The sequence below is a fragment of the Balaenoptera acutorostrata genome, chromosome 11, assembly GCF_949987535.1.
Source record: "Balaenoptera acutorostrata chromosome 11, mBalAcu1.1, whole genome shotgun sequence".
Taxonomy (NCBI): domain Eukaryota; kingdom Metazoa; phylum Chordata; class Mammalia; order Artiodactyla; family Balaenopteridae; genus Balaenoptera; species Balaenoptera acutorostrata.
In genome coordinates, this window is record NC_080074.1 from 43,322,543 (window position 1) to 43,334,310 (window position 11,768).

General features: G+C 40.0%; 1 protein-coding gene across 1 annotated transcript in view; it reads left to right on the plus strand.

Moving 5' to 3' along the window:
* The window catches only part of BBS10 (Bardet-Biedl syndrome 10), a 95,666-nt gene extending 92,553 nt beyond the window's left edge, over nucleotides 1-3,113 (plus strand). Inside the window, exon 4 of the mRNA XM_057555850.1 lies at nucleotides 3,065-3,113. The gene's annotated coding sequence lies outside the window, so the exon portion shown is untranslated. The remainder of the gene's footprint in view (nucleotides 1-3,064) is intronic.
* The last annotated feature ends 8,655 nt before the right edge of the window (nucleotides 3,114-11,768 follow it).

An 11,768-nucleotide genomic window follows, 5' to 3' on the forward strand; every position in this document is an offset into this window, starting at 1 on the left:
TTTCTTTATTGTTTTGGGTTTGTAATTGTAGGTCTTTTCCTTCTCTTGTGTTTCCTGCCTAAAGAAGTTCCTTTAGCATTTGTTGTAAAGCTGGTTTGGTGGTGCTGGATTCTCTTAGCTTTTGCTTGTCTGTAAAGGTTTTAATTTCTCTGTTGAATCTAAATGAGATTCTTGCTGGGTAGTGTAATCTTGGTTGTAGGTTTTTCCCTTTCATCACTTTAAATATGTCCTGCCACTCCCTTTTGGCTTGGAGAATTTCTGCTGAACGATCAGCTGTTAACCTTATGGGGATTCCCTTGTATGTTATTTGTTGTTTTTCCCTTGCTGCTTTTAATATTTTTTCTTTGTATTTAATTTTTGATAGTTTCATTAATATGTGTCTTGGCATGTTTCTCCTTGGATTTATCCTGTATGGTACTCCCTGTGCTCCCTGGACTTGATTGACTATTTCCTTTCCCGTATTAGAGAAGTTTTCAACTATAATCTCTTCATATATTTTCTCAGTCCCTTTCTTTTTCTCTTCTACTTCTGAGACCCCTATAATTCGAATGTTGGTGAGTTTAATGTTGTCCCAGAGGTCTGTAAGACTGTCCTCAATTCTTTTCATTCTTTTTTCTTTATTCTCCTCTGCAGTAGTTATTTCCACTATTTTATCTTCCAGGTCACTTATCCGTTCTTCTGCCTCAGTTATTCTGCTATTGATTCCTTTCAGAGAGTTTTTAATTTCATTTATTGTGTTGTTCATCATTGTTTGTTTGCTCTTTAATTCTTCTAGGTCCTTGTTAAACGTTTCTTGTATTTTCTCCATTCTATTTCAAGATTTTGGATTTACTTTACTATCATTACTCTGAATTCTTTTTCAGGTAGACTGCCTATTTCCTCTTCATTTGTTTTGTCTGCTGGGTTTTTACCTTGCTCCTCATCTGCTGTGTTTTTCTCTCTCCTCTCATTTTGCTTAACTTACTGTGTTTGTGGTCTCCTTTTCGCAGGCTGCAGGTTTGTAGTTCCCGTTGTTTTTGGTGTCTGCCCCCAGTGGTTAAGCTTGGTTCAGTGGGTTATGTAGGCTTCCTGGTGGAAGGGACTGGTGCCCGTGTTCTGGTGGATGAGGCTGGATATTGTCTTTCTGGTGGGCAGGACCACATCCGGTGGTGTGTTTTGGGATGCCTGTGACCTTATGATATTAGGCAGCCTCTCTGCTAATGGGTGAGGTTGTGTTCTTGTCTTGCTAGTTGATTGGCATAGGGTGTCCTGCACTGTAGCTTGCTGGTCGTTTAGTGGATGCTGGGTCTTAGCGTTGAGATGGAGATCTCTGGGAGAGCTTTCGCCCTTTGATATTACGTGGAGCCGGGAGGTCTCTGGTGGATGAAGTACTGAACTCAGCTCTCCCACCTCAGAGGCACAGGGCTGACATGCGGCCGGAGCACCAAGACCCTCCTGTAGACATGGGAGATATCCAGGAAAACTGAGAAACTCCCTTGTTGTCACGTCTTGAGTGGTAGTGTTTGGTTGCTCATTGAATAACAAAAGAAGAGCCAGTATAAACTGTAGAGAGATTATAAGAGCAAACACGTATTTAGTGCTTTCTCTGTGCCAAGCTCTGGGATAAGCACTTTTCATATATTAACTTATTTAATTCTCCTAATAACCCTATGATTTAGTTACTATTCCCATCATTTCCATTTTACTGATAAAGAAACTAAGGCAGAGTCATTTATTCAACTAATATTTAGTGAGTCTCTACTATGATCTGATACGGGCTTAAGAATTAGGAATACATCTAAGCATCCCTGACTTCATAGAATTTACCATCTAGTGGTAAGAGGAAAAAAAAAACTATAAATGTATAAATTATATAGTAAGTTAGAAAGTGGTAAGTGATACCAAAAAAAGTAAAGCATTAAGGAAGGAAAGGGTTCTGTGTATGTTTGTGTGCATGTGTGGATGTGCAGCTTAAAGTAAAGGATGATGGACAGTGAAAGCCTCACTGAGAAGGTGACTTTTGAGCAAAAGATTGAGGGAGATAAAGAGAGACCCGGTAAACCCCTGGGAGAAGATCATGCCACAAAGAGTAAACTGCCAAGTGCAAAAGCCCCAAGGAGGTACCTGCAGTGTAGCAGACAAAGCAGTGAGGCCCTCTTGGGTGGAGTGAAGCAAGTAAGTATTTTGGGGAGGAATAGAAGAGGTCAGAAAAATAGCTGGATTCCGTGGGCTTTGCAGACATTAAATTTTATGGAGCTGAGAAGCCTTTGGAAGGTTTTGAGCAGAGAAATTATATGATTTGACTTGTGCTGTAAAAATATCATCTGGATGTTATATTAAGAATAGACTGTGTGTGGGCAGGCAGTAGATGGGGTGCTGGTAGGTTAGGGCAGGAACCAGAGAGATGAGATAGGAGGCAAATTATAATAAGCTGGGGGTTCTGGAGACTATTAACAATAACATGGAGAGTAATGAGAGGAGGTTGAACCAGTGTAGCTGCGCTGGAGGTGGTGAGAATCATCAGATTCTGAGAATATTTTGAAGGTGGAATCCCTAGGATTTGCTAATAGATTGGATATGAGATAGAAAGAAGAGTAAGAATGACTCCAAACTTTTTGGCCTGACTTACTGGAAGGGTGAGGTTGGCATTGACTGACATTGGGGGAGACTTAGAGAAGAGCAGGATTGCTACGATCAGGAGTTCAGTTTCTATATGTTAGGTTTGACATGATGACAAGACATCTGTGGCAGGCAGGACAATGGCTCCCTAAAAGGGGTCATCCAGATCCTAATTCCTGGAACCCGTGACTATGTTTGGTTACATGGCAAAGAGGAGTTAAGGTAGCAGATGGAATTAAAGTTGCTAATTAGCTGACCTTAAGCTAGCATTATCCAGGTGGGCTCAATGTAATCACAAGTCTTTAAATGTGGAAGAGGGAGACAGAGGAGTCAGTGTCAGAGTGATGCAGTGTGAGAAAGATTTGACTGGCCGTTGTTGGCTTTGAAGACAGAAATCGCCACGGGCAAAGGAATGCGAGCAGTCTCTAAAAGTTGGAAAAGGCAAGATAATGGATTCTCTCCTTAGAGCCTCTAGAAAGAAATGCCACCCTGCTGACACCTTGACTGTAGACCAGCGAGACCCGTGTTGGACTTCTGACCTCCAGAAATGTAAGGTAATGAATTTGTGTTGTTTCAAGCCACTGTGTTTGTGATAATTTGTTGCAACAGCAAAAGGATTATATAACATCCAAGTGGAGCTATCTGGTAGGCAGCTGGATATAAATGTCTGAATTTTGGGTAGAGGTCCAGGATGGGGATATAAATTTGGAGTTATTGATGATACTTAAAACTAGGAGACCTGATGGGATCGAGGAAGTCAGTACAGACAGAGAAGAGAAGAGGGGAGGGAAGATGAAGGGGAGGGGAAAAGGCAAGGACTGAGCTTGGAGGAGCTCTGATATTAAGAGATCAAGAAGATGAGAAGGAGCCAGCAAAGGAGACCTGGAAGGAGAAGCTAGTGAGGTAGGAGGACAACCAGGTGTGTATGCTGCCTGGAAGCCAGAAAAATGAAGTGTTTCAAGGAGAAGGGGGTGATGATACATGTCAAATGCTGCCGATGGGTCAGGTAAGATGGAGATGGGGAATGAATGGATCGTTGGATTGAGCAATGTAAAGGTTATTGGTGACCTTGACAAGAGCAGTTTGAGCAGAGTGGAGTGGGCTAAAACCTTTCGGAGTAGATTTTAGCAAGAACAGGAAGACTGGAATTGAAGACAGTGAGTATAGACTCCTTTTTGAAAGAGTTTTGTTATAAAAATGAGCTGAGAGTGAGATAGCTGGAAATGAAAGAGCACTGTTTGGGAGTGAGAGAAATAACAACATATCTGTGTTTTAATGAGAATGATCCAGCAGAGAGGATCAGAGAGGTTAGGTCTCTAGCTCAAGGTCATGTGACCGTGTAGAGCAGAGATGAATTGTCCCAGCTGAGGGCCAAGCCCATCCCCAGAAGCGGAGCCACTTACCTAACCCAGCAGCTGACCACACACTCATGAGTGAGCCCAGCCAAGACCAGCTTAATAATGCTTGCAGTTTTAATCTACTGAGTTTATGGGTGGCTGTTATGGTAAAAGAAAAAGATAACTGGTATTGGGTCAAATTAGTTACAAGTGTTTGGGGTACACATGACCACCTAAGTTCAAGATCATAGCTGACTAATATATGCCAGGGGTATTATTAGTTTCATTATAATGAGATTGTAAGAGATCTTTTGCTCTCAAAGGTCTGCCCAGGTACAATAATGTATATTTTACCCTAAATTTCTTTTTTTTTTTTAATTTATTTAATTAATTAATTTATTTATAGCTGCATTGGGTCTTTGTTGCTGCACACGGGCTTTCTCTAGTTGCGGCGAGTGGGGGCTACTCTTTGTTGTGGTGCGCGGGCTTCTCGTTGCGGTGGCTTCTCTTGTTGCGGAGCACAGGCTCTAGGTGCCTGGGCTTCAGTAGTTGTGGCTCCCGGGCTCTAGAGTGCAGGCTCAGTAGTGTGACGCACAGGCTTAGTTGCTCCACGGCATGTGGGATCTTCCTGGACCAGGGCTCGAACCAGTGTCCCCTGCATTGGCAGGTGGATTCTTAACCACTGTGCCACCAGGGGAGCCCTTTGCTAAATTTCTAATTTCCTTTTTCACTTGAAAAAAAAATAGGAACGTAATCACCTTCAGCAACTTATTTACAACATGAAAATTGATATATCTTTCTCTCAATAGGTGGCAAAATAAGAATAAATAACACTATCACTGTTCTCTGAATGCTTGTCTAGACAACACCAAGTAACTGCTTTTTCTTGTCCTAATATGCCATAATTTAAATTTTTTACACTTTGCTTTCATTTCTTTGATAAAATCATGGGGGAATAGTTTGTAACTCAAATGTATTTTATTTGAAAAGATCATTTTCCTATGTTAGCTTGATTGTGATGATTATTTCACAATGTATACATATGTTGAAACATCAAGTTGTATGTCTTAAATATATACAATTTTTATTTGTCAGTTATACCTCAATAAAGACAGGAAAAAAAGAAAATAAATTTTGGTTCTTCAAAATGAATTCACCAGGAAAAAAAAAAAAAAAAAAGAAGGAAGAAAGAAAACGAAAGCATCATTTTCCAAAGCCTTAACTGGACTTAGCACTGACCCACAAGTAATTGTCTGCACGATTACTTTTAGGTTATTATGACTTTGGTGCAAGAAAAATTGCGATGGCTATAAACTCATCAGCTTTTAGCTTTAGCTGTTAAGATCTAGAAATAGAAGCTAGGAATAAATTTCTTCTTGATGAATCCATTCCTTTTCTCAAAAAGTCTAGATCGAGGAGACCAGAAGTATAAGTGAGTTAGGAGCAAAACCTTCTTTTGCAGCACTTATGCCTTTTAGTGAGTCTCTAAGCACAGAACATCTTGCCTTGTATTCATTCCTCTTTTCCGTCTTTCCTGTGGAGTAAGGATATTGTGGTTCTCCTTAGGGTCATGATCCCCATGGCCTCCCTTCTCTCTCCTCCCCCATTACCCTCACAATCCCATATCAGAGGAATAGGAAGCACTATGCCTTTGCTGGTGCTTTCTTTGTGTAAGTCTAGTAATTCCTAGTTTTACCAGAATTTATATTCTTCACCAGACTGCATCGCCAGTCTGTGTGTACCTTTGATGTAAGATACTGTTTGAGGCCTATACTTTGCAGATTAGGTAAGATGTATACCTGGTTTCCTACAGACATGGGACAGAAATTTGCAAGTTTAAAATCTAAGAAATGCGTTTGCCCAAAGGCATAGTGATGTGTTAATAACCGTTCCTGTCCACAGAGGTTTTTGAGTCACTTTGGCTCTATCATTATACAATGACTTTTCTCTGGCATATCAGGAAGCATTTAAGAGAGGGCAACTTTGTTCATGACTCTATATGGCAGATGATGGAGAAATCATTGCTGTGGAGGGGTCTTGATTAGAATTAAGGGAGCTATTCTGAACTTGACATCCACTGTAGAGCCTAACTGGATATCTCTTCCACATTTGGTCTCCAGGTATTAAGCACTTACTTACATTAAGCATTTCCTTGTCTATATCATAGGGTGTCAACCAGCACTTCTATAGAAATAATAGTTGTATTGAACACATATGCCAGGAAATATTCGAAGACCTTTGTATACATTACCTCCTAAGATGGGAATTTGAATGCACAAAGCAGTTGAATTTCACACATATTAATTTTTAAAATTTCTTAGACATAAAAACAGTCTTCAAAGTTCTTAAAGGTCATTTTGTCATAGAATAAAAAGCAAATATATGACTTGGAGAAGTACTGAAAGAGAAACAAGCACTCTGAAATGTGTTTCTGTTAAAGCAATCAGTTGGGTCATAGGAAGGCCAAACAAGAAAGCATGACAGGGAGTAATGCAGCAATTGGACAGCCATGAAAGAAGGGAATTTTGGCAAAGGCAAGGTGTGATCTTGAAACAGAAGAGATGGAAATCATAATGAAACCACAGCTACATGCAGTAATGTAGCTTTTTTTCTTTTTCTTTTTAAGTTGTGGCTTGAGTGTAGCTGAGTTTTAAAACCATGTGGCTAAGAAAATGCTGGCGCTAACTTATATCTTTCTTATGAAGTGTATGACGCCAAACAAATTGCATAGTTTCCAGGAATGGTGGAATTAGCATAGTCATGTGCCCCAGGACAGGGGGAGAACTTTGGGATGAAAAAGTGTATTAAATATCTATCACTGCATAACAGATTACCCCAACATTTAGCAACTTAAGGCAACAGAAATATTTACATTATCTCATATAATTTCTAAGGGTTCAGAACCCAAGAACAGCTTAGCCAAATGGTTCTGGCTCTTGAAGTTGCAGTCAAGCTGCCATCTTCTGAAAGCTTGACTGAGGCTTTGAGGAGAATCCACTTCCAGATGCATTCACATTGCTGTTGGCACAAGACTTCAATTTCTCACCTTTTATTTTTATAACCTAATCTAGAAAGTGACAGTTACTTCTGCTGTATGCTAATGATCAAGCAGACCAACTGTAGTAAGATCTGACTGGCTACTACACAGCGTGTGACTATCAGGAGATGGACTGTGGGAGGCCATCTAGGAGCTGGCTTTGTTTATGGTTTATTTTCATAAAAAGTCATTTGGCCCTTCCAGTTAATGAGCCAGCATCTGCTCATACACCTACATCCTTTTGGGTTACACAAATTGTAATCACAGGAATTTGGAGCTGGAAGAGACTGTAGAGATGATCTTCTAACCCAATCTTTGTTTTCTTCTGAGATTCATCAGGATGGAGTAGGGAAAATAAAGCTCAGGGGACTTCTCTGGTGGTGCAGTGGTTAAGACTCCACGCTCCCACTGCAGGGGGCCCGGGTTCAATCCCTGATCAGGGAACTAGATCTCACATGTATGCCACAACTAAGAGTTTGCATGCCGCAACTAAGAGTTCTCATGCCACAACTAAGGAGCCCACGTGCTGCAACTAAGGAGCCAGGTGAGCCACAACTAAGGAGCCCACCTGCTGCAACTAAGACCCAGTGCAACCAAATAAATAAAATAAATAAATATTTTAAAAAATAAATAAATGAAGCTTGGAATACATAAATGACTTGCCCCAAACCACCCTCCCCTCCAAGAGCTGATTCAAAATTTTATCTTTAGACCTGTCAGTACCTTTTTATAAAGTATCTGAATCCACGATTTTTTGTTTATGATTTATTTTACTGATAAATCACAAGAACCCAAATGTTTAATTTTTACGAGCCCAGATTCATTCAAGTCAATGTTCTTTTCTTTTTTTTTTTTTAATTTCTAAAAAAAATGTATTGAATGTTATTTTTTGCCCAATACATGTTAGAAACTGGGTACACTGTTTAAAATAAGAGAAAAAAAAAATCCCTCTTCTAATGAAGCCTACAGTCTATTGGAGGGAGAAGATATATTTAACAGGTATTGAAATAGGTGCTATATAGGACACAAAAATGAGAAAAATATCCTTGTTCTAAGAGGCTTAAAATCTAGTACAATTAATATTAGAATTATGTGTACAAGATGCTAATTGGCATAATTTAACTTTTCACATGACTGATCTCATGGCACTAGTGTTAAGCTAAAAGTCTTTGTGGCTCTGGTGGTGTTAGCTGGATTTGCTGGCAGTCAAGCTGGGTCTATGTTACTTTAATGTGTTTACATTTGTTTACTGAAGTACAATGGATTTACAAGATTATACTAGTTTTGTTACCGACCAGGGTTCTTGGCTTTCTTAATCAATAGAAATTGATAAGAGGCCAGACAAATACAGGCAAGGCTTTATTGTGACTGGTGCTACAGCAGGAGGGAGTGAAAACAAGTAACAGGTTCCCTTGTTCCTCTCTTGCTGAGGGGGCGGTGAGCTGGTTCCTTATATGGGGTGAGGGTAGGGGTGGGTCCAGGGGTCGGGTTGGAAGGGTGACTTAGGTGGTCTGCCCACCCCCTTGGTGGCGCTGTATGCAGGGTGCGTGTGCAGCACCCTGCTTTTGCTCCCATGCCCTGCTTTTGCTGGGTTTTTGGTCTTTTTGTATCTTGTTCCTAATTTGCCCCAACTGTGCATGCACACAGTTATTTTTAGTCCCTTATAGTTTCTCTGTATTTCGTTGCTGGAAGAGACGTTTGTCCAGGTGCAAGCACTGTAGCAAAGGGTCCTAGGTCCCAGCCTGTCTCAGTTTCAGGTGTATAGCATAGTGATTCAGTACTTTTACAGATTATACTTCATTAAAAGTTATTACAAGATAATGGCTGTAATTCCTTGTGCTATACAATATGTCCTTGTTGCTTATCTGTTTTATACATGATAATTTGTATGTCTTAATCCCATACCCCTAATTTGCCCTCCTCCCTTCTCTCTCCCCTTTGGTAACCACTAGTTTGTTTTCTATATCTGTGAATCTGTTCCTGTTTTGCATAAACACTCATTTGTAACATTTTTAAGATTCCATATATAAGTGATATTGTACAGTATTTATCTTTCTCTGTCTGACTTAGTTCACTAAGCATAATATTCTGTAGGTGCATCTATGTTGCTGCAAATGGCATAATTTCAGTATATCACAACTTCTTTATCTTCTTTATCCATTTGTCTGTGATGGGCATTTAGGTTGCTTCCATATCTTAGCTATTGTAAATAGTGCTGCTATGATCATTGGAGTACATGTATCTTTTCAAATTAGTGTTTGTTTTCATTTTTTCCCCTGATATATACTGAGGAGTGGAATTGCTGGCTCATATGGTAATTCTATTTTTAGTTTTTTAAGGAACCTCCATACTGTTTTCCATGGTGGCTGTACCAATTTATATTCCCACCAACAGTGCAGGAGGATTCCTTTTTCTCCACATCCTCACCAACATTTGTTATTTGCAAACTTTTTGATGATAACCATTCTGACAGGTGTGAGGTGATATTTCATTGTTTTGTTTTGTTTTGTTTTTTATTCTTGGCTGTGTTGGGTCTTCGTTTCTGTGTGAGGGCTTTCTCTAGTTGCGGCAAGTGGGGGCCACTCTTCATTGCGGTGCGTGGGCCTCTCACTGTCGTGGCCTCTCTTGTTGCAGAGCACAGGCTCCAGACACGCAGGCTCAGTAATTGTGGCTCACGGGGCCAGTTGCTCCATGGCATGTGGGATCTTCCCAGACCAGGGCTCGAACCCGTGTCCCCTGCATTGGCAGGCAGATTCTCAACCACTGCGCCACCAGGGAAGCCCCTTCATTGTTGTTTTGATTTGCAATTCTTGAATAATTAGTGCTATGGAACATCTTTTCATGTGCCTGTTAGCCATCTGTATGTCTTCTTTGGAAAAATGTCTATCAGATCTTCTGCCCATTTTTTGACTGGGTTGTTTGTTTGTTTTTGTTTTTTTTTAATATTGAGTTGTATGAGCTGTTTATATTTTTGAATATTAACCCCTTATCAGTCATATCATTTGCAAGTATTTTCTCCCATTCTGTAGGTTGTCTTTTTGTTTTTGTTGATGGTTTCCTTTGCTATGCAAAGGTTTTAAGTTTAATTAGATCCCATTTGTTTATTTTAAAATTTTATTTCGGGACTTCCCTGGTTGCGCAATGGTTAAGAATCCGCCTGCCAATGCAGGACACAGGTTCGAGCTCTGGTCTGGGAAGATCCCACATGCCACAGAGCAACTAAGCCCGCGTGCCACAACTACTGAAGCCCGCACGCCTAGAGCCTGTGCTCTGCAACAAGAGAAGCCACCGCAGTGAGAAGCCCGCGCACCGCAAGGAAGAATAGCCTCCGCTCGCCACAACTAGAGAAAGCCCGTGTGCAGCAACGAAGACCTAACACAGCCAAAAATAAATAAATAAATTTATAAAATAAACAAATAAATAAAATAAAATTTTATTTCTTTTGCCTTAGGAGACAGATCCAAAAAAATATTGCTGTGGATTATGTCAAAGAGTATTCTGCCTGTGTTCTTTTCTAGGAGTTTTATGGTTTCAGGTCTTACATTTAGGTCTTCAATCCATTTGAGTTTATTTTTGTATATGGTGTGTGGTAATGTTCTAATTTCATTGTTTTACATGTAGCTGTCCAGTTTTCCCAGCACCACTCGTTGAAGAGACTGTCTTTTTTCTCCACTGTATATTCTTGCCTCCGTTGTCATAGATTAATTAACCATAGGTACATGGATTTATTCCTGGGCTCTCTGTTCTGTTCCATTGACCTATTTGTCTGTTTTGTGCCAGTACCATACTGTTTTGATTACTGTTGTTTACATTTTTAATGTTTGTATAACATAGTCTTGTTATATACAGACTTGGAGTATATGCATGAAAGAGAAAAGTAATAAACAGAGTAGATGCAGTTAAAAATCTCTAATTTCATGCTTCCTTGGGGTGCTTAAATAATGCTAAATGATGGCTATTTTCCCAATTACCAGCATCACGTCATTAGGAAATGAGTTTTAAAATAGAGTTGGCATCAGGCTCGAGATCTGCTCGGCATCATAAAAACTGGGTTCTTCTCAAAGACAGGGGATGACAAAAGTTCTTCTTCCAGCTTTATGGTCATTGTACTTCATCCGTCGAATGTTTGTGTCCAGGAACCAAATCATAAATTTTTAGAGGAAGCTGTGTATAAAATAAACAGTTTCTCGGTGATATGCCCTTGAGAAAGATTTTTGGATGGAAAAGTTCTCTTTGGATGATTTCTGCAAGCCCCATTCTGTCTACTAATGAAACTCCTGTGGCTTTTCTTCCGACTGTCCTGCAAATACCGGCTGCTAACCACTTGTGATTCAGGTCTGTATTGTATGTGCAGCATGTCCTCCATTTGTTCCCCTGCACCAGGGCTGGCTCTCCCGGTAAGCAGCCAATTGAAGGGAGAGATGAAGCCAGATGTAAACAGTGAGGTTTAATTTTTTCTTCCTAGTACATAGCAGAGCATCAAACACAGGAAGATACATAATAAATGTTCTTGGATAAAAGCAAGGGCTGCTATTAGCACAGTTTCCTGGCTCAGGATAGAATGGGCTTGTTTTTGCTTTTCCTAGATGATACTGAATTTAGGCATTTCTTTTAAAAAATTCTTTAGCATTATAAAGTATCCCAGAGGCAAAAAGAAGCTATGATGGATGCAAAGGATCTGAGTACATTGTGGTGAAAGGGAATGAGATTTGGAATTAGACAGAGATTTATTCATCCATCCATTCACTCAACACGTATTTATCTAGACAGTGCATGTACTAGTGAATAAAACTGAC